Source organism: Marmota monax, unplaced genomic scaffold (assembly GCF_021218885.2).
Source record: "Marmota monax isolate L192 unplaced genomic scaffold, Marmota_monax_Labrador192_F-V1.1 WCK01_AAM20220418_F8-fsc00070, whole genome shotgun sequence".
Classification (NCBI taxonomy): domain Eukaryota; kingdom Metazoa; phylum Chordata; class Mammalia; order Rodentia; family Sciuridae; genus Marmota; species Marmota monax.
Window position 1 is genome coordinate 4,898,075 of NW_026692116.1, and position 23,586 is coordinate 4,921,660.

Sequence of the window (23,586 nt, forward strand, 5' to 3'; positions counted from 1 at the left end):
ATACTTTCAGGTCAGTTCAGGACATAATGTTTCTCAGTCAGCATGGAAATAAAAAGATCAGCCTGGTTAAAAAATTGATTAGCTGGTGGGACTATGTGAGAGGTGGTAGGAAAGGTTGTCTCCTGTGGCTTAAACTTGGGTAAGAGAAGTAGGCAAATTATTTATGAAGCAACCAGAGATGAAGCGGTGGGTTTTCCAGACTATCTCAAAAAATATAAAAGTTCATTTCAGGTTCTGTAAATGGTTTCTGCTGTGCAAATACTTGTCTTTGCATAGCTGAAAAAGTTAATAAAGTCAATAATCCTTTCTAAATGACACTATCCCTCACATCCAGCCCCTTCCCAATTGCTATTCCACCATAGACAGTGTGAAGGATCTGCTCAAGTTCCCCAGGAAGAGACTCAAGGTCAAGGTGCTAGGGTGCCCTAAGATGGACATGTTCTAAGTGGACATGTTCTGATTGCTTGGTTTCTGTTCTTTAAATATTTTATATATCACTTCTGGACAGAAGGAAAAGCCCTAGAACTACAGACAGTTCTATGTGGTAGGAGCACAAGCAATGGGAGATTAACAGAGATGAGGCAGGGAACATAGGTAAAGACCCAAATTTGGAGGAATTCTAATCAATGATTTGGGCCGATGAACAATAGAAAACTGTTAGTCACAGAAGTACTGTAAATACACACACATTTTTGAAGGGTGAGAGAGACTGTTTATCAGGATTTTATAAGAGACCAGGTAAGAGATGATGTAGATGAATCAACAACTTAGCAGTACCAGTGGATAGGAAGGAATGGATGGAAGAAATATAGTCTTGGATAAATTTTACTGAATTTATTATTGCCAGAGAAAGTGTGGATAAAAGTAAAAGTGTCAAGAGTAAAAGTGTCAAGAGGAGTCCAACTCTGAAATGTGAATATTTTAATTCATGGTATGTGCCAAGAATATGTTGGTATATCATGTTTATTTTCATTGTCTCACCTCAAAGCTCAGGGAATGAGTCGTGGTTGATTATACGTAAGACACATGAGTTGAATGTATATGCTGGCAACTCTTGAAATATGTAGTCACCCCACCTGACCACATTTTTGATCAGTGAGCATCTAGACAGGAGTAGCATATTTAGAATTGCATGGATCCAGCTTCCCTTGGCTGAAGGAATATGGGGAATGTTCTGAAGGCTGATGGGAACCATGAAAACAGCAGCCTTTTCGTAACCAACGTACACGTACACAGCACTATTTCCCCTTCCTTGCAGTAGTTGAATTCTGGGTCTTTCCCCACCTATCAGACAATTGGGCTGAGAGAACTGTGATGGGAATGGGCAGCACCCTGAGTTCAGGAAGCCCCAGAGGAAAGCCTTGGAGTTATTTCCCAGGGTGGAGCAGAGATTCACCCTGCTAAAGCCCCTATTCATAGTGAAGAAAAAGGTAAAAAGGTTTGTTTATGATATCCATGGATTTACCTTTACAACCATCTTATTTAATAGTTCTTTAACTTTGCTTGCCTAAGGAAACATAAAAACCAACAGGCAATTTTAAAAATTCTCTAATTTTCTAAATTGGTATTTATTTCAAACATTATTTAGTTAAAGATGGCAGCAATTTCCTTTTTAAAAGGGCACCAAGACTACAGTGTCTTTACAGTTTAAAAACAAGCTGTGTTCTGGACCTAGAAAGAAATATTTAGATGCCTTAACCTGAAAATAACCTCTGAATTTTCCCACACTCTAACAAATCCCTAAACTGCCAAATGGATATGTACCAACATTTCCAGATTCCCCTGGGAATACATTTGAGAATGCTTAATTCCAAAGAAAGAAAATGTTAGGGAGAAATATACACACTCAAAAAAAAATAGGGCTTTACACCAAATAGTGCTCTTGTGTCACAGGAAAATATTTCAAGTATAATATGACACACACACACACACACACACACACTAAGTTATTTACACAATACAAAGTTCCATTGTAATTTAAGGGGGGTTTGGGGTCCACAAATTAATACTTGTGTTTTACTAATATTTTTTAAAGAATGAAACAAAAAGTTACACCTCTCTTTATTCACATTTCTTTCTGGTGAAAGAAAAACACATTTTTTTTTCTATTCTAAAAGAAAGACAAATAAATATATCCCTCCCATCTTAAGCTTGTTTTACTAAATCCAATCCCAGATTGAATTCGGCCAGATCATTCTTCATGCCTACTCCTGAGCAGAAAATCACCTAAACTGTAGATTAGCGCTATTATCAAATCCTTGGTTACCTCCTTATCTGCAGGGTGATCTGATAATTTAACTCTTCTGCTCTTTACAACAGCTGCTGCATCCCTCCTCTCTCTCCAAACATCTGGTCTTCTCTTCACCTTATTCTAAAGAGATGACTTTGGATAATATTTCATACAGGAAATATAAGCAAATCATGACCCAAGTTCTAAGAGGATTTTACAATAAAATAAAGAGATTATAAACATCATCCAGCAAAGTAAATACATAAGGATAATCAAGAAAAACAAGAATAATAGGGGTAATATTGACCTACCGCTTATCAAACTATAAACCTGCCTCAATTAAATAATGTGGAATTGTTGCTGGAAAAGACAATATGTCAATGGCATAGACCAGAGACCACATTTAAGAATAAAATAAAATAAAGATAGCATTTCAAAACAGTGAAAATGATAGAATATTTAACAAGAGGTGTTAGAAAAAAATGTCTATCTTTCTGGAAAAATATAAAATTGCATACCACTTCTCACAAATTAAAAATAAAATATTAGATAGGTTGAAAAGGCTGCATATTAAGTGTAAAATAATATTATAGAAGTGCTATATGGAAATATAAGAGAGGTTACACTTCTCATAATCTCAGGAAAGTCAGGCTCAACCTGAGAAAAATCCAAGACTTTATTTCTGGACAGTTCCATCTGATGCTCATACTCTTTCTTCCTGCAATAGCAGTGGTCATAGTACTACTCAGGCACTACCCTAATTCCTCATGTCACTCCTCTTTGTGCATCTTTGTATCCTTTGTGGTGACTGGCAAAGTAGGTGCTCTAGTTTTATTGATTTGGTTTGACAACTTAAAATTATTTTACGGTAGAATCTTGGGGGGAAATAGACTTTAGTAATCAATACCTAATACACAAATTATAGCAAGCCCTCCTCTTTTATAAACTATTTTCAAATAGGTTATTTTATGAAACTCCTCCCCCACATTCCCAAACCCACACAACAATAGAATGCAGGCAGGGAGAATGGTAGCAATTTACCCTGTCCCCCCCCCCCCCCTGCTTCACCAGAGAAATGAAGAAATTTCTCAAAAGTTTTGGTCTGGGTCTCTTTCAATTAGGTCATGTTATCTATAATTTAGTACAAAAAAAATAAACAAACAGATGGGTCTTGGGGATTGCATTTCCTAATTCTACAGAAACACATAGTATCTGGAAAAATAGCATTAAGAGTTAATGTTTAGGTGTACCTATTTTTTTTTTTTTAACAAACAGATGGTATGTAATACGTGCTATAAATAACCAAGCCAAGCTATGTCGCAATTTTTGTTGTTGTTGTTATTGTTTTGTTTTCATGTTTGTTAGGCATGGTGGTAACTTGTGCACCATTTCAAAACCTCCCGGTCTCACCTCTGATCCCAGTTGGTGCAGTGGAAAGCCATTCTGAACTAATTTGAAGCAGGTCACCTGACATGGCTTTACCTCATTCTGCACCTTCCACCGTTCACTTCTTCTCCGGGGCTTCTGTGGAGTCCACTGGGCACTTACGTGTGCAACCTAAAAAGAGAGGCATCATCGGTGCCCAGGGGCCACCTCCATCCAGGGAGAGGGAAGCCTTTAAGTAAACTGTCCCCTGGAGGGGCAATTCTGAATCACAGTTCACTTAAGGCTTTTCAGAAGGTTGTATGGGGTCAAGTTTCAGTCACCCACAGCCCTGAGCAATTTAGCGACCTATCTTTGTACAGGCTGCCTTCTGGGTTTCACTCCTCCTCTTCCCTTTTCCTGCTCCCTGGGACGCATCCCCAAATGTTCCAGCTGGGAGTTCTGATTTGGGAGGAGCTCAGACACAGACAGGTCAACCACTTTCTTTTAAAGGACTCTCACTATACAGTACTACTTCCTGAAATTTGTTTCACACTTTGAGAAATCCCTAGTTCTTTATCCCAATGGACTTATGAGAGACATCACTATTTCCATTTGATAGGTGAGGAAACTGAGGCTCAGAGAAGTAAATTTGAACAGGGTCACAACAACTAGAGAATGGTAGAACCAGGACTTGGCAAAGGTCCTCTGAAGAGAGGTCAGTGTAGGCTTTGTTATAACACAGCTGCCTCCTATCAAAATATTTGCAGAGGGCTTTGATCTCAGTGCCTAGCACTCTGGAAAGTGCTCTTTCTCGCTTATCAGCTCTCTGCCATAACACTCACAGCTGTTCCAAACACGTCCATGTTTTTTTCCAGCCTCAGATATACCATGCGTAGATGCCTTTTGTTGTTGTTGTTGTTGTGAACGAGTACAAAGGAATAGAGTAGTAGCTAGTAAGAGTTGAAATGACCCCCAGATAGATCACTCCTCCAACCCTCATTATTTAATGTCAGTAAATTTAGAAAAAGAAAACTGTCCAGGTCTGGAGTGGTAGAGCCCTCGCTAAGCAGCAGTACCTGAGTGAAAAAGACACAGGGGTTGTAAAAGACAAAGAGCTCAAGGTAAGTTATCAGGAGGGAAACACTGAAGAGGAAGCAGAACCACAGATTGCACCAGTAAAGAAGAGAGGCATCCACGGCCAGGGAAGATGGGCATTCCTGCCCACTCCCTCTGGATGGAGGCATGCATCCAGGTGCCATCCTTTCAAAAGAGTGTGCTGGAGTATGCTCAATAGAAAGCAGCCAGGGAGTTTATAAATATAATTGAAATATTCTCATATAGGACCACTGAAAGAATTCAATCCTTTTGGGATTAAACATAAAAAGACTCAAAAGAACCATAATAGTGATTTTCAAATATGTGAGACTGTGATCTTTCTAGTGCATTTTTTTTAACCTCTAAGTCAAGCATTCTTTGACCTCAGTTGAGCCTCCAATCAATTCATCTACCTTTTCCACTATCTCTTTCCCACAGGGCCAGCTGGGATTTCATAGGCCAACATGGTCATCAATTCCTTGTTTATACCCTATTTGGTGCTTGCCCTAAGGCTGAAGAGGGGTCAGAGGCAGGAGCATGGGATGGGGCAGTCTCCCAGGATCTAAGACTTCACTTTCCTTCTTGGCTATTAGGAGGGAGAGAACTTTCCTTTCTCACCCTGCTGTTTTCTTCCTTGCAGGGGAATGAACTTGTGTCACACTCCTGGCTTCTGTCCACTCTCCTACACACCTTTCTCTGCTCTATGCCCACCAGATGAAATGATACACCCAAGATTGGTGACTTTGGAAGGAGGCACTTGGGCCTCACCAGGTGGGAACATCTTATTGCCTCTCTTCCCAAGCTTGGCAGGAGTCACTCATTTTTTGCTTTTTCTTTTCCATGCTGTAAATTTCAAGGAAAGTCCCCTGGGAGAGGTCTGGGATGGTCCATTGGAGCTTGGGCCTCAGTGGGTAGCCTTGATTCTAGGGATCAGTATATGGAAGCTCATTTTGTTTTCAAATCAAAGCCATATTTTCCAGTTGCTACATTCCTCCATCCCAAAGGGATGTTTGCTGTCATCCAAGAATATTGATTTTTTTTCTATTTATGAGAATTGGAGGCAAAAGACCCCATGGAGTAAGCCTTTCTCTCTCTCTCTCTCTCTCTCTCTCTCTCTCTCTCTCTCTCTCTCTCTCTCTCTCTTCTCCCTACTCACCTCCTAGCCTATTCCCAGACAGAATGTGCCCCAGACTGCACCTATGCACCAGGGAATTGGTTGAATGTAACATGAATGTTTGTGACATCCATAAAATGATTAACACTGTTATGTTTTAAATGAGACCACGTTTAAGGGGTACGGGCAAAGGGAGGCCCAGAGTTTTGGTCTTAAAGACCCAACGATAGCACTGAATCTTAGGTGACCCCAAACCTTTCATCCTGCCAGGCAATCCTAATAGATTTTTTTGATCCACTCACTCTCCTATTCTTCTAAAAGGATGATCTCACTGATTCTTCTTTGTTCTTAGGGCCTTTTTACTTTCAACTGCTGAGCTTGCTCCGTATTTTACTTAGAAAATAAAAGCATAATGAGAGCTTTCATATATGTCTGTCTGCATCTGTGTCCTACGGTGCTGCCTTCCCTCCCCTTGCAAGGCTCCTTCTGTTATTGTCCATGATCCTCTTCAAGGCCAACTCCACCTGTGCTCTGGATCTCTTCCCTTCCCCCACGTAAGGACCTTGCTCTTGCAATTGTTGCCATTTTTTTGCATCACCACTTTTCCTCTCTGCTGGATCATTTAGATAAACATGCAAACATGCTGTGAAATTTCCCATCTTTTTTTTTTTTGGTACCAGGGATTGAAAACAGGGACACTCAACCACTGAACCACATCCCCAGCCCTATATTATTTAGAGAAGGGTCTCACTGCCTTGCTCAGTGCTTCGCCATTGCTGAGGCTGGCTTTGAACTTGCGATCCTCCTGCCTCAGCCTCCGGAACCTCTGGGATTACAGGTGTGGTCCACTGCACCCAGCAGATCTCCCATCCTTAACAAACACCGCCTTCCTCTTACCCCCATCCCCTTCCAGCTACTGCTTCATTTCTCTGATTCTCCTCATTCCTTGAAAAAGTTTGTTATACTAGCTGCCTCTTACCCCCTTTCCTCTCATCTTCTCCTGAACGTACTCTAGTCAGGCTTTCTTCCCATCATCCCGGGTCTCCTTCAGTCTATTGTCAAGATAACCAGTGAAATCCATGGTGCAAAATCTATGGGCAATTCTTGGTCCTCATTTTACTGGATCTATTACCACCCTCCTTTCCTTCCTCCTACTCCTTCTCTTCCTCCTCCTCTTTTTTAAGTAAAGGCTTTAAAAAAAAAAAACAGTTTTACATTCACAAAACACTGAAAGAAAGGCACAGAGATGTTCCTCCTCCTTCTTTAAATACTGGCTTTGTTAGCCAGCCTTGAAGACATCCTTCTCTAGGTGCTTTGACCTCGGTGGCTGCTTCTCAATCTCCTTTGCTGGCTGCCTTATCCAACAGCGTTGTTGGAATAATCAGGAGTGTGGTGGAATATGGATAAGTGTTCGGATTAACAGAACACAAGATTCTACGATTCTGTGGAATTATGTTCGCAGAGGTCAACAGTAGCTCCCTAAATACCAACCCAGGGGTCTCTCTCAAGTATTCTCCTTAAAGATGAAGCTTCTTCTCTCACTTCCCTTGATTTAGAAGGCAGTGTGGAGCTGGCTTGGTCATCTGTGCCCTTTTTCACCATCCTCAGGCCTCTTTGCCCACTTATTTTCTTCCTCTGATGGGCTCTTTAAGCCAGTCTAGGTTTTAACCAATACTGTTTTTGACCTTCTGCTCTCCTGTTAATCATTATCCTTGGGTGATATCAAAAGTATGAGAAAGTTAGCAAAAACAGCTAGAAGGAATAATTAAAACAGCAAAACACACTCTCCTCTGCATTTTGGTGATGAGTCCTGATTGTGATTTAGAACACCCAGGTTTGAGACTAGCCTGCCACTTAACAGACTACTAATTTGTCTGAACTTCTGTTTCTGCATTTTTAAAAAATGGAGATAATAAGCGTCTGCTTTACATACATTATCTATGGGTTTGAATGTTTTATGTATGGAAAGTCTTGTAAAATATCACCTAAGCTGTAAACAGAAATTCTGTTGTGATAGACCACAAAAAGAAGTCACTAAAACGTTTTTCTACTGGAAAAAATAATTGATACAAGGGTTATCTTTTCATTTCTGTTTACTTATAGGGAGAAGGTTTTGCTTGCTTTTTAGGCACTGTATCAAGACTCAATCAAGTAAAAAATGCATTGGAACTGTTCATGTACTTGGAATTGTTTTTCTAAACAATTAAAAAATTTGCAACCAATGAAATTGAGCTGAAATACTTCTTTTGCCCACATCATCCAGGCCTGCGTTTCACTCCTAAAAGTTAATAGTCTTCAATTCTTCACTGACTTCACTCACACCCGCCCCGCCTGTTTGCTGATGGGAGCTGGAATCTGGCTACATCATCCTCCCCAGAGAAGGGGGCTCAAGTGGCATATCAGCGCATTCCTATGCAAGAGGGGGGGGACTCTTCAACACAGTCCAGGCTGAGTTTTCCTGTTAGCTGCAAATCAGACAAGGGGCCCACCTTGGTTTACTTTCACTTGTTATCATTCTGTGGGAACAACTTCTTGTGTTTCCCCCACGATAGAGAAGGGAACCCTTTGAGAGAGGGGGAAAAAATGAGAAGCCATGAGAAACTGGACTAGTTTTTAAAAATGGCAGCATTTTAAAATTGCTCAGTGGAGATTTTAACAGCTCTTGTCTAATTGTTAACACACAAACCTCCCTAACCAGAACGATTGTGGGGGATGACTTCTTAACTGGATCTAAGAATCAACTCTTTCCCAAAAAGCCTGTTAAAAATTACACACTTGGAATTTTGTCTCAGTCTGACTCAGCTGTTGAATCCCTTTTTGATATTTCCTGTGGGGTGGGGATGGGAAGGGGGTAAACAACCTGATTCCATTTAATCTAGAACATATATTTTTTAAAAATCTGGTATCAAATTTGAATACTTGCTGAAGGTAGGGTGACCAACCATTCCAGTTTGCCTGGGATGGAGAAGTTTCCCAGGAATATGGGACTTTTTGTGACTTGGCAAACTGGACTGAGTTGATCCCCCCAGAAAGGAAATTGTCCAAATCATCCACAGGATATGAGGAAACTGAAGCCCAGCAAGATGCAGAATTTTCCAGGTATCACATAGTTATCTTACACTGGCTGCAGTGCTGAGACCAGTACTCTAATGTCCTAAGTGCTTGTTCGGAACTCTTCTGACCCACTGCCCTTTTTGATGATAGTGAGATACAAGTTCAACAGCGATGAAGAAATTGAGTTTGATAACTGACTTGCTTTGTTTAATTAATATGTGAGCAAAGGAAAGCAACAATCCAAGTGCATTTTAATCTGTAATTATAGGGATGCAAATGTTTTAAACCATGTAAAAATAATATCCACTCTACCCACGTTTGTAACAGTGTTGTTCACAATATGGAATTCCAAATATGGAAGCAACCCAAGTGCCTGTTGGTAAGTGCATGGATAAACAAATGTATATACATACAATGGAATATTATTCAACCTTAAAAAGGAAGAAAATTCTGATGTATGCAACCTTATAGATGAACCTTGAGAATACCATACTGAGTGAGATAAGCCAATAATAACACAGATACTGTATGACTCCACTGTGACGAGGTACTCTGTGTTACCTGCTTTTATTTTTGTATTTATCTTACAAATCTAAGATATAAATAGTCTTTAGAGTATTTGACTTCTCTAAGTAGTCAAAATCACAGAGACAGAAAGCAGAACAAGTTGCCAGGAGGTGGAGGGAGGGAGGGAATGGAAGTTAGTGTTTAATAGATACAGAGTGTGTTTCGCAAGATGAAAAGAGTTCTGGAGATGGGTGGTGCTGATGGTTGCTCAAGGAGAGGAAGGTGCTGAATACCATTGAACTGTACACTCAAAAGGGCTACGATAGTGAACATTTTGTGTATTTTATCACAATTTTTTGAAAGGAAAAAAATAAAATAATGACTAGAAATATTCATCTATTCCACTGGCACAGGGTTTCTGTTAAAAAGGTCTGCAAAGTGCTTTGAAGTCATTTATTAGCTCTGGGATGTTTTGTCAAATCAAACCACATTCTTTAGATAAGGAGTTTAGCTTGCTTTGATATTTAATGGCCTTCCATTTAGCTGGGCATAGACCTTCCAGATGGGCAACGCCACCTACACCCAGCTAAGATCTCACTGCTGAGCACACAGTAAATGCTTCATACTCATTTTTTTCTCAAATAAATAAATGACAGCAAGGCCCAACATTTATTTTGAACATTTGTTTAGAAGTAGGTTTATCACTTGAAGCTGGTAAAGCTTGAGTTTAAGAACCTTTCTCTTTAGCAAGTTTCCCAGAACCTGGGAGGGGCCTTAGCAGTATGTTCACATAGTCATACATCCACAAGTAAGAATAATGCAAAACTAAGATTTTATTTATTTATTTATTTTTGGTGGTTGGGGGTGGGAGGGTACTGGCCATTGAACTCAAGGGCACTCAACCACTGAACTGCATCCCTAGCCCTATTTTTGTATTTTATTTAGAGACAGGATCTTACTGAGTTGCTTAGTGCCTCCCTTTTGCTTTTGCCTTTCCTTTTTGCTGTTCAAGGGTGCTTTGTCCCTTAGAGAGTGCCACTCCTTTCTATTTGTATCTGAGATGACCCCCACCCCCACCCCCAAGACTTCTACCCTGTTTCTCCTGCCTCAGCCTCCTGAGCCACTGGGATTACAGGTATGTGCCACCATGCCCAGCCTATCTCTTTTAATTTTATTTACTTTTGCAGTGCTGGGTGTCAAACTCAGGGCCTCATGTATGTTAGACAAGCATTCTGTCACTGAGCCACATCCCCAGCCCTATCTTCTTTTTATTTAGGAGGACTTTTAAAATTGTATAATCTTCAAGTTCCATAAAACCTGATCTACTCAGGTGCTTATTGTCTTTCTAACTGCTCTGCAAATTACTTTTCTCATTTCCCCACAGAATCCAGACAACCATCCTATGAGGTGGGTGCTGTTACCATCTCCACCTGGAGCAAACTAGGTAATCAGTCAGGTCTCTCCCACAAGGGAGTGACATGCAAGGATTTGTAGTTGGACAGTTGAGGCCATTCTACAACTCCACCAAACACAAGGTGGCCAAACCTAACTCCAGTGCAGGTCAAATGAGCTGTCTCCTTGGTAAATACTATCATTTCACCTGATGCAATTGTAATAACAATAATGACGAAGACTGGTCTTTTAAAATAACCTGTGATTTGGGGAAAACATTAATTATACAGGCTTTTCCTGTCCCCACCCCCATTTAGTATTTTTGTTTAGTAGATGGAAGGCAATTCAGGAAAGAAGAGGGAATGAAGAGGGTGAGGCTGAAGAGGGAAGAGAAAGGAACAGAGATGTCATTCCACAGCAAGGAAGATTACCTTACTCTGTCCCCAGATTCTTGATCTTTCTTTTCAAAGGCTGTTCAAGGGTGCTTTGTCCCTTAGAGAGTGCCACTCCTTTCTATTTGTATCTGAGATGACCCCCACCCCCACCCCCAAGACTTCTACCCTGTTTTTTTTTTTGTCTAAATACTCTACAAGTCAAAGGGCAGAAAGGAATCTTCCTTGTAAACACCCTCTGGGCTACTCCCGGAAAAGGTGAGCAGCAACCGCTGCATCCTGCCTTTATTCTGATTCTTGGAGCAAATAACACAGTTTTCTGTTCCTTTAAGATTTCTTGGGGCTGATAGGAGAATGGAACTGAAAATGTCACAGAGTTGAAAACATCTTCCAATGGATGCCCCTGCTCTCTTCAGAGTCAGGTTCTCTGACTTAGAAAACTCTTTCACACGCCTGAGTTTGATCAAGAAGATAAGGGCCATGTACACTATGCCTGGGCACTTAGGAAATGTTGTGGCCAAGTCCCACCTCCACCTGAAGGCTACTCCTCTCTAGTTTTCAGTCCCTTTTCGCTGTCTTGAAGTCCCTATTCTGTCTGCAGTGCAATTACCACCCAGCTGGCCAAACCTCAGGGTCACCTCTCCTGACCCTGCTTTCCCCTCTGATCCTATTAATCATCAAATGCCATGGGATTTCCTTCCTGTTCATGCCCAAATTCTTTCTCTGTTTTCCATTTTATTTGTTGATACTTTGTTCTAGACTCTTCTCATCTTGCATCTGGGGCATCAGAATTGCTTCCTGGCTGAGTTCTTTGCCTTTAGAGTAGCTCCCTTCTCAAGGTGGATTTGTCATTTAGCTGATAAATCCTAAACTCCAAGATGCCTTACTTGCATAGACAGACCCTTTCAAGTGCTAATTTTGCTAATTTTGTATCTGCATAATGTTCTGGATCTGTTCTACTCCTTCATTTTGCCCTTAGCTGCCAGATTAATATTTTTTTAATAGACTATCTTTTGGGAAGGTTTTAGGTTCTGTTCAGCAGAACTGAACAGAAAGTACAGTGACCTCCTGTCCCCATACATGCACAACCTCCCCCACTATAGACATCCTGCACCCCAGGAGGACATTGGTTACAATTGAGGAACCTAAGTGATACATCATTATCACCCAAAACTCATAGTTTACATGAAGATTAACCTTTTAAAACTGAACAGACCCTTCACAGAAGAAGAAATATGATTGGTCAACAAATATATGAAAAAATGTTCAATGTCTCCAGCAATTAGAGAAATGCAAATTAAACGACACTGAGATTTCATCTCATTCCAGTCAGAATAGCAATTATCAAGAATACAAGTAACAATAAACGTTGGCAAGGATGTGGGGGAAAAGATACACTCATATCTTGCTAATGGAAATGCAAATTGGTGCAACCACTTTGGAAAGCAGTATGGAGATTCCTATTTTTGAATAGGAAAATTTTCCATTGACCCATTTTTTCCACTCCTTGGTATATACCCCAAGGACTTAAAATCAGCATACCATAGTGACCAGCCACATCAACATTTATAGCAGCTCAATTCACAATAGTTAAACAATGGAACTAATCGAGGTGCCCTACAACAGATGAATGGATAAAGAAAATGTGGTATATATACACAATAGAATATTACTCAGACCTAAAGAAAGATGAAAGTATGGCATTTGCTGTTAAATGGATGGAACTGGAGACTATCATGCTAAGTGAAATAAACCGATCCCCAAAAACCAAAGGCCAATTTTTCTCTCTGATATGTGGATGCTAACACATAATAAGGGGAAGAGGTAGAGAAGAATAAAAGTACTTTGAATTAGACTGAGGGGAATGAAGGGAAGGGAGGGGGATGAGAATAGGAGTGACAGAATGAATGGACATAACTTTCCTATGTTCAGATATGAATTCACAACCAGTTTAATTTCACATGCACAACCACAAGAATGGGAAGTTATACTCCATGTATGTATAATATGTCAAAATACATTCTACTGTCATGTATTAATAAAAAGAACAAAAAAATTTTTTTAAAGATTAACCTTTTAAAAATATTGCTCCTTCAGGTCACTTTTCTGCCCATTAAAATGTTGCCCATTTCTATAGGGTCTACTTCCATACATGAATATTCAAGGCTGTCTATAATCTGTTCCATTTTCCTTTCAATTCTATTTCCCAATAATAACTTGTCCACACTCTGCTGACTCCCAAGCAGACTGTCACTTGGATTCATTCTGGCTCCATACAGAGTTTGATTAAATTCAATTCAACAAAGACGCATCAAGACTTAATGGATGTCGGGGCTGGAGATATAGCTCAGTTGGTAGAGTGCTTGCCTCCCATGCACAAAGCCCTGGGTTCAATCCCCAGCACTACCCGCCCCCCGCAAAAAAAAAAAAAAAGACTTAATGGACTGTACATCTATTTCCAGTCTGACCTTGAAAATCCTGCCCAGACCCTTCCCAGCTGTGACCCAGCAGACCCCTCCCAGCTGTGACCCTGTTCGCCTCCATGCAGCCCTTCTAGTTTGGGGAATTTAGATGAGCAAATAAGATTTTAAAAAATAAAGTCCATTATAGATTTGTTAACTTTTTATTTTGAACAAATAAAGACTCTAACACATCCAGTGTTATCTCAGTCATCATGGGACTGGGGCTGCAGCTCAGTGGTAGAGCACTTGCCTAGCATGCATGAGGCACTGGGTTCAATCCTCAGCACCACCTAAAAATAAACAAATAAAATAAAGGCATTCTGTCCATCTATAACTACAAAAAAAATTTAAAAAATAAAAAACCATCATCATGAGTTATGATATTAAAGGAAAGACTTTGGACTACTCAAAGAGCATGAAAGGCATAATCTCAGAATAATGGTCAGTTATATGATGTAATTCACTTAGCTTTAGGACAGATCACTCTATTTCTCATTGTCATGTGACTGTCTTGAGGTAATGAAAGCCACAGACAGTGTTTGGGAGTGATTCTAGAGAGCTCCTGGTTTCTACCACCTGCTTAGCACTTAATCACAAGTGCCTTGGGGCACATTTTGCATTGTTGATTCTTTATTTAACTTTTTGTGCACATATGTCATTTCCTCAGCTGTAGGTAAGCTTTATAAGAAACCAGTTTAAAAAAAAAAGTACCATGCACAGAAAAAAGGTTCCATAAATATTTGCTGAACGAATGAATCAGCATAGAGTAGGTTTCCTAAGCCTGTGGTAACCAATAAATCTCCTCCTAATGGAGTATGAGCCCTCCAACCTGAGGCAATTTCTTTCAACAGGCTTCTTTAAAAAGAGTTAACCAGTACAAATTGCTTTGTTTTTGAGTGAAACCTGAAAATTAAAAAAAAAAAATCTGATATGAAAAGCCAACAGTTTCTTCCTCAAGGCAGTATCGAGCCCCAGCAAAGAGAATCAAGATGCAAACACACCTTTTGTAGCCTGTCATTTCATTGATCCCAGTTATTTTGGGCTTTGTTGGTAGTCATGCACAAAGTCTGTGCCTCTGGCTGTGCTGGGTTTGGTAGGATGGTTGGCTTACATTCTGTGGCTTATTCCTCTGTGCCTAAAGCCTGCATAATACCCATGTTGTTTCTTTCCCTCCACCTGGGTGGTTTAAAAGGGGAAGAGAAGAGATGAGTAGGGAAAGGAATGGAAGAAGCTTAACTTCTTCCTGGCCAAGAACTTGGTTTTAGATTCTGGAGCTGATATAAAGTGATGCCAAAAAAGTGTCTTTTGAATTTAAAACTTCAGTCAACTTCCAATGTTATCTCCCCAAAATATAAATGAGGTAAGGCCAGGTCTTTTTTTAATACATGTACTGGCTTTTAGTACAATTCTATTCACCATCTATTGTTGGAGACAGACAGAATGTCAGACCCTATTCTACACATTGGGGAAATATCAGTAAACAAAGTAGACAGAAAATTCTGCCTTCCTAAAGTGTATGCACTAGAAAGACAAACAAGAAACATAATCTCCTTGAGAAGGTGACTGGAATGAAGGCTCAGAGGAGGTTGAGGGTGTGACCTTGGGCTATCAGGGAGAAGAAAAAAATACCTTGCTCTAGGATGACCTCACCTGAGTTCTGCGTCACCTCATCACATGCATGCTGGTCCTCTTTTACTGCTCTCTAGTCACCCTGGCCATCTCTTCCACTTCAGAGCTTTGTACGCCTATTCCATCAGCTCAGTGTTCTCCTTTCCTGTTTCTTGACCAACTCACCATCCCTCATGTCTCAATCTAAATGCCACCTTCTCAGACAGTCTTTCCTTGGCTCCCTTTGTAACTTGGGGATCTTCCATGCTATTCTTATAGGCCTCTTTCAGATACTCAGTAAATATGGTATGAATGAATAAACTTACCAAATGGGCACAAAAGGGGTGAGCTTTTTGAAGAACAAGAATTCTGACTTGTCCATTTATCCCCAGCGCCTTGGAACCTTCTTGAAAGTATTTAACAAACTTTATCTTCATAAATAACCTTCACAATTGAGGGTGGATAGGATAATCCAGTTATAATCTGCCTAATGTTAAGCATAATAATACTATAAACAAGGTGGAGTAAGGGAGAAGAGGTATTAGATTGTGTCGTGGGGAATGAATGCTCTCCCTGCGTCACTTTTCCAGCAGAGCCATCCTGGAGGCAGTGAAGTAGGTCTTGGTTTCTTTCAGTCCTTGACCTAGATAAGCCCTTTCTTGGACCATTGTCCCCCCACCCCACGAGTAAGGGGTCAGATGGGTCTGTCCTAACTTCATAGGCACCCTGGTTTTCTCAACAGGCGAGTCCTATCCAAGATAGTGTCTTTGCTTCTTTTCTTCAAGTCTGAGATCAACCCATCCTTCAATTTCCTCTGTGCCTCAAATTAATTAAAAATAGTTTTGTCCTAAGGGTTTGTTAATTAAGATGTTATTGCATATCAATGTCCCAATTTTCTGGGATTAATTAAAACATCCTTCGAACTCCCTCCCCCATAACTATTCATACCTTTGGGAATGTCTCCTGATGAGGTTCAAGATGTACTACTCCAAAATATGCTATCTTAGGACTTGAGAAAACCACAGAAGCAGGACGGTCACCCTCACCTTCCCCTCACACTTCTCCCCTGAAGCAGACCATAAAAAAATCTTCATTCCAGAGTGACTACACTATATCTTTTTGAAAGAAATGCCCTCACCTCTGAAGACTCAGGGGCATAGAGAAGAATCTGAACAAACAGGCTAAGTTCCTCTCAGTTTACTACCATTTTATCAGACCCTCTTTGTTCAATCATTTGACATCATCCATCTTAGCATAGAAACATACTTGATCCTCTGTTTCTTTTTTCTTTTTTAAAAAATATTTATTTAGTTATAGTTGAGCATACAGTATCTTTATTTATTTTTATGTGGTGATGAGGATTGAACCCAGTGCCTCACACATGCGAGGCAAGCACTCTATCACTAAGCTATAGCCTCAGCCCCGTTTCTTTAAATCTTCATTTCCAAATGCTTTCATGTCATGTAAAACTTACATTAAATAAATTTGAAAGCTTTTCTCTTATTGCTCTGTCTCTCGGGATAGGTGTCTCAACCCTGTATCTAGCCATGGGTGAAAAGTTGTTTTTTCTTCCCTACATCTCAAAGCTCAGAGGTATATTCTTAATGCAATTTGCTTAGGACATACAATAAAAATGATTTTATTAATGTAAAGAATCCATTTAATCCCTGCCTCATTTCAAAATGCATTTTAGGTTATTTATATAAATCACGAAATATAATTGAAACAAAAGCAATAAAACAAAGCAAAAAAAAAAAAAAAGAGCAAGACAGTAAAAGTGAAGCAAGAGACAAAACCACTACACAGAAATTTAACCATAAAGACTTAATCAGTTACTAAAAAGAGACCACAAATCTGACTCAGAGAAATAGACCAGTTACATGATTCACGACAGAGACTCAGGAACCTTGAGAATGTGAAAAAATGTCTCCCATGTAGCCTCAAGATGGACACTGATGTCATGAATAACATTTAAAGCAAGTGAGTTTCCACCAGCTATTTCTTATGGTATAAAATATCTAAAAGATAAAATATCTAAAAAATATAAAATATCTAAAGGTGTAAAATATCTAAAAGAAACAATGGACAACATCCCTCTCTAAATGTTATTTTCTCCAATCGAGCTTTGATAAGCTTCGAGCAGAAGAGATGTCAAGGATGGATCTTCTGGCAGTCACTTTACATGTCGAAACTGTATTTCTGATTAGATGCAGATCTACACCTAAAAGCTTGGCATTCCCTTGTGACCAGGCCCAGTGCATGCTTACTCCTACCCCTGGAAAGAGGTAGGCCAAGGTGTACCCATGGGCAGGTGCCAGATTCCCTTCAGAAAATGGTTCTGTTCGTGTTGGCTCTAATGCCACAACAAATGGACAGCCAGGTCCCCATAGAGCGTGGCACCACAGTGTGTGACATAAATAACAACCCTCCCACCAACTTATCACAAATTCCACAGTCAAATATAAATTTAGTTTTCTATTATTCTGTTTTAGTTTTTTTCCTTATATGCCTCACTACCCATTAAATCAGACAATTGAGAATTGACTGTTAAAAATGAAATCAACCTGCAGAGAAAAAACTCATTTTGGATTCATGACTAGACCCTAAGCTGTTGGCTTAGTGTTTAATTTGGCTCCTTCCCAATCCAGACCTGTGTCAGTCACCCCATAGAGCTTCCTCCATCAGCAGGATAATTTTGTATTTTAGAAAATATGTCCACTTGGTGAGCTGTCAAACTGAGTTGTTCTTGAGGTATTCGTTATTCAGAGGGAGAAAATATTTTCAGCACTACTTGAGGTCTGTGTACCTGACGATGCATTAAGAATTCAATTGGGTAATCTTATTGTTTTAGCTGTTGCTTTTACTATTACTCATGCAACATGACTGGGAAAAAAACTAGTGGTGATTTTTCTCCCCCCACAGGGTTTTATGTGTGTGAATTGTTTTTTAAACTTTTAGTTTGGGATGAATGCGCGGAACAATCCACCATCTGGTGTACAAATATTTTTATAGACACGAATCCAAATACCACAAAATCACTGCCATGGCTCAGGTTATGTGAGTCTTTTTCTCAGGCAGACTTTTTATTAAATGCTATTATTCTTGAACTATGAGAATCTCAGCAGGAACATTAAGATTTAGCCTTGAGAAGAAATCTCACCATGTTGAATATTTATATTTAAAAAATATATTTTTAATATAAATTAAAATTTCAAAGGGGAACTAATTTCAAAGGGGAAAAGAAACCAAAGAGAACTTTTTGTTTTTTTGTTAACATATTAAACAGTATACAAACTGAATCAAAGTGACAACTTCTATTATATTCCTGCTGTGTTAAGTGGCTGGTTGAAGAAAGTGAAGTGCTGGTAAACTCTGTGGGAGTCAAGTTTCAGCCCTGTCAGGTGTAATCAGAACCTGGTCTTAAAACAAAGGGGGCCAATCCTCCTCAGTCAGACACCTCAACCCCCGGCCCCAGGCACCAGGAGTTGAAAAGAAGCACCAATTTTGCACGAGCAAAATAAAACTGTATTACAGTGAGCAGCACGATACCTCCCTCTCTTCACACTCTGGGATCCATGTGAAGTGGTCTGCATTTAATATAAGATCCTCCCCTTCCCCATGTTATAATGGCAGTTGATTTAATATATATATATATATATATATATATATATATATATATATATATATATATATATATATATATATGGTTTATGGTTGTAGAACATTAAGTTTCCTCCCTTAATCCAATGTAAAGAAAAGTGGTGATTTTGTGCATTATGATGGGATTCCTAGGTAACCCCATGTCATAAAGACACAGGATGAAGGGAAGTTTTGTTTGTTCGTTTTTTGTTTTTTTGAATGAAAAGAGAGAGCACGTTTGCTCAAAATGTCACGCCAACATTTAAGGCATAGAGAAAATTGCTATTGTTGGTGAATGCTCCCACAGAGAAAATTTGAATTTTTCATTGCTAGATTTTCTTGCAAAGATAAAGAAAAAAAATGGGGTCAACAGAACCAAAAGGCTGTTTGGAGAATGTAGAGATCTGTGGGATGCGGGATTGACATATTCTTGAAGCTTCCAGTCACTGTTGGAAAGAATTGAATGTCCATTAAAATAATCACAGACTCCGTGTGTCCATAGTTCTTTATTGGAGAGACTGTCCTAGAACAACTGGCTTTGGCTGCAGCTGCCTTGGGAGGATGGGAGAAATAACACTTCCACCTTTGAGACTGGAGAACTAAGAACCTGGAAATAAAGCTGTGGTGCCAGGGTCATGAGAGAGGGGAGAGTTGGCCGGGGTGCTGGAGATAGGTCAGAAAGAGCCAAGGAAGTGTAGACAGTGGTGATAAGGTTGTAAAGTGAGGAAATTAAGACCCAGTAGTGTGGGAAAAGAACAATTAGGCAAGACACAGGAGCAGGAAGGAATACAGAATGAATTACAATCAGAGGAAACTCGCCAGCAACAAAAGAGGACGGGCCAGCAGGGTGGGGGCCCCCCAAGGGGAGCCCGAGAAATGAGTAAGGAATGCAGGCTTTCCATGGGGGTGCTGTCAGGCCCTTATTGTTTGGTGGCTGCAGCTCATAATTTAACCCCTTTTTTCCTCAGAGCGTCTGGAGGCAGATATCTTCATTTGTGAAGCTCTTTGAGATGGTTCCATGACTCTTATGAATTCCCTGACAAGAAGGACTGGCTGCCTAATCCCTGGAGGAAAACTACCCCCACTACCCAGGAAAAGAGAAAAGTTTAAGCTTGGATCGGCTAGCAAAGCAATTCCATCTGAAATGTCAGAACACTTAAAGCACAAGTGTTAGTAAGTGTAGATGGTTTACCAGGAAGAGAGTGCATGAAAATGAAATAAACTTTTAAAGGAAAATCTGTAAAAAAGTGTTTAAAAATAATTTTTGATGAATATCAAGATTACTTAAGGGAATGAAATGTTCTACAACCCTTATATGTACTTTATAAAAATAAGAATGTTCTTATTTTTTTAAACCAATGCATTTATCACACGTGATTATTGGATAAGAGAAAAAAAATTACGGTGAGCCTGCAATTAAATTGTTTCTACTTCAGTTCTAAATATCAATAGGCAGAGAGCTAAGAGGAAGCTCTGGCTTAATCGGTCAAGTTGCTGAAATTAGGGGAAAAAGAGGAGAACCACAGCAGCCAAATCATTCAAAAGAAAGGGGTGAGGGGATTATAAAGCAGATGAATATGCTAAATAGGATTAGAAGAAGCAGATACTATTACAAAGGACTGACTGAGGGGACAAAGTGGGTAATAAGGCAACTTAAGGATACTTAAAAATCCTCTGTGTTCAGGAAATGAATTAACTGCTCAGACAAACTAATACGTGAAGAAGCATCACACAGAAGAGAATCACTAAAAGTTATCATGGAAAAAATAGAAGGCTCCTTATATATATAACCATCATACTCAAGAAGATGAAAGAGGGAAGATATTTGAAACAATACTAAGAGGGTGGAAAAGTGAACTGAGACCATCTAAAGTAGATCGTGATGGAAGGAGGGCCTTAGTGGGGGGAAAAATCCACAACAATAAAAGATTCTTTAAATACCTAAAAGTGATTGCTGGTGAAGGGGAGGATTCAGGATCTGAAAAGTTAAACCAGGTTTTCTTTTAGTGTAGATTAGTTTAATTAGTTTAATTTTTTGATCTTGCTTTCATGCAGACAATAAAATATATGAAGAATGGTAGCAGTATCAAAGGAATGATAAATGGGAATCCCCTACAACAAATGAAGATGATTCTTAAAAGACAACTCCTAAGTGGGAGGAATGAGTTGCAGAGAGTAGTATCTCCTTCATGCAGCATCTGAGTGGCTCCTTAGAAAGGCAGATACTTGGGGAAAATCAGAGCCTAGTAAATCCAGTGTATTTCAGGAAATGTTTCAGAAGTAAGCAGAAATGGCTTCTTCCCTTGTCACTCAGGAACAATGAAAAATTTAAAGTATAGTTCAAGCAATCAGGGTGAAATTCATTTGAATACCTAAATATATATGAATTCAGCAGATGGATCAATCAAATTTGAAGAAAAGTGACTTCTTGATTAACATCTTTATAAGGTCTTTAGACTTTTAAATTTTGGCCACTACACTAGAATTTATGGAGAAGACTGATAAATAAACATGTATTAGGATCTGCAAAGGGTATTTGTTAACTAACATCATGGAAATAAGGATGATAAGGAGGATTAAACTGCCTTTTCCCTCCCTAAAGTTCTAACATTCTTAAGGAGCTGACATCAGTGTAGACACACAGGTACCCAGGAGCTTGGGAATCCAATGACAGAAAAGCTTAAGTAGTGTCCTCCACATAGGCATTGTGCAGGGTATGAGCAAGAGGATATCCATCTCAGGCCTATCTGAAAAGAGAGGTCATCTCAGAAAAGATACACGTGAAGTAATCCTTAATGATTAATATAATCCTTCATGAACATTTTGCTGGGAAGATAGGGCATTTCTTTCTTTTTTTTTTTTTTTACAAATTGGGGATTGAATCCAGGGCCTCATGTATGCCAGGCAAACACTCTACCACTGAGCTAAATCCCCAGCCCCAGACAAGGTATTTCTAATATAGGAAGGTCCTCTGAGACAGACCAGACCAGAAATAGCAAATCAGACTGAGGAATCATGAACAAAGAGAGCATGAATTTGGTAAGAAGCAATGGGAAAGATAAGGTATTCTAGAATGGGAGACAGTTTTGAGCCTGGGCTTTGGAGTAAAACAACCTTGGTTTGTCTAACTCCATAGGTAAGGCAATGCAAAGACAGATTGCATCATTTTTTTTCATCTCTGTATTTTGGTTTCCTGATCTCAAAATTGGGGTTTTAATAAAGCTACCTTAAGGATCGCTCTGAGTTAAGTGAGCTAGTGTTAATTAATATGCATATAAGCACTTAGAAAAGTAAAAACCCCAATATTAGTTTTCTCAGTGAATGAAGTATGAGGACAAGAGTGCACACCTTTTCTAAATTCCTGGGTTATATCTGTCTGACTTTCTTAGCTTTTTCAAGCCCCTTTACATTTTCCAAAGTTCTTTCACTCTGAGAGATGGTAGGAAGTTCAATTTCATTCTCCATTTCCTTTTTCTCCACTGGAAACAGCCTTGCTTTCTTCTTAGCCTAGCCTCCTCTCCTGTTTCTGAGAGCAGCGTTCCTCTATTCCTTTCTAAGGCTAACATTTATCTCTGGCACTATGGATCCCTGAGGCTCCTGCAGGACACCGTTGTTTCCTCGGTGAGTGCATACCTCTTTCCAGGCTGCAGTGACTCCTCCTCCACCGCTCCTTCCCCTCAGTCTCTGGTGGTACTTCCCAGCTTTGTGTTTCTTCCTTCAAAGTCAGAACCACTGACTTTTTTGTCTTCCCCACAAAAACTAAACTCTAATTTTATGAATGGTTTGATGATCACCCAAGAAGAAAGTTCCTCCTCATCTTATTCTTTTCTAGTTTCTTGTGATTCTGATTTTGTCTTTGGTGAGAGACACTCTCCTTTTTGATTGCTCTTTAGCTTTTTTTGTGTGTATATGTGTGTGTTGTGTGTGTGTTGTGTGTGTGTGTGTATATATATATATATATATATATATATATATATATATATATATACTCACATGCACTCTTAAACAGTTTCTTTAAGTATCTTCAAGAATTCTAGACTTAGCCTGCCCAGTTGCTCACACTGTACTTTCTCTGGGTAGCCTCATTACAGCCCATGATTTATCATTTCTTTGCAGGTCATTCCTTGACTCCCTTCTGAGGTTGGAATTTCCAATTGTCTTTTGAAAAATCTCACATCCTTGCCTTTTCATTCATTTCACATAAGCAAGTATTTGTTGAAAGTCACTGAAACGTGTCTGAAACCACCAAATTATCTTCTTCCATTCCCACTCCCTTTTGCATTTTCCCCTGACATTTCTCTGGATAAATATGTTTCTCACCCCACCTGAATGATGTGGAGGTCCTCAAAGCTTCCTCACCTAGATACCTAATCAGCCAGAGTCAGTGTGGCTATAGACATTGGGTGATCTTTCTCTACTTTTTCTTTCAAGAAGTTAAAAGCAGGAGTAGAAGTTAATTTTATTTTTCTTTAAAATCTCCCTAAATAATTTATTTCTTAGGACTGAGTGGAACTCCATAAATATTATTGAATGACTATAAGCAGAAATCATATATGAAAAGATTGACAGTGATGGTAAGGACCTTATAAAACTCATCAATTCCTTCTTTAGACTCAATTATCAATACCTCTTCTGCATTAATTTTAATATTAGAGCTAAAATCTAAAATTTTATAAGAATGGTACAGAAAAAGTGTAATATTAATTTTAAAGATGGAAGTAGAATTGT

At 39.4% G+C, this 23,586-nt stretch overlaps 1 long non-coding RNA gene across 1 annotated transcript in view; it reads right to left on the bottom strand.

The window, feature by feature from the left end:
• Positions 1–23,586, bottom strand: part of LOC124104996 (uncharacterized) — a 42,212-nt gene that overhangs the window by 4,997 nt on the left and 13,629 nt on the right. The window contains exon 4 of the long non-coding RNA XR_006855576.2: positions 3,641–3,787. This is a non-coding gene — a long non-coding RNA (uncharacterized LOC124104996). The remainder of the gene's footprint in view (positions 1–3,640; positions 3,788–23,586) is intronic.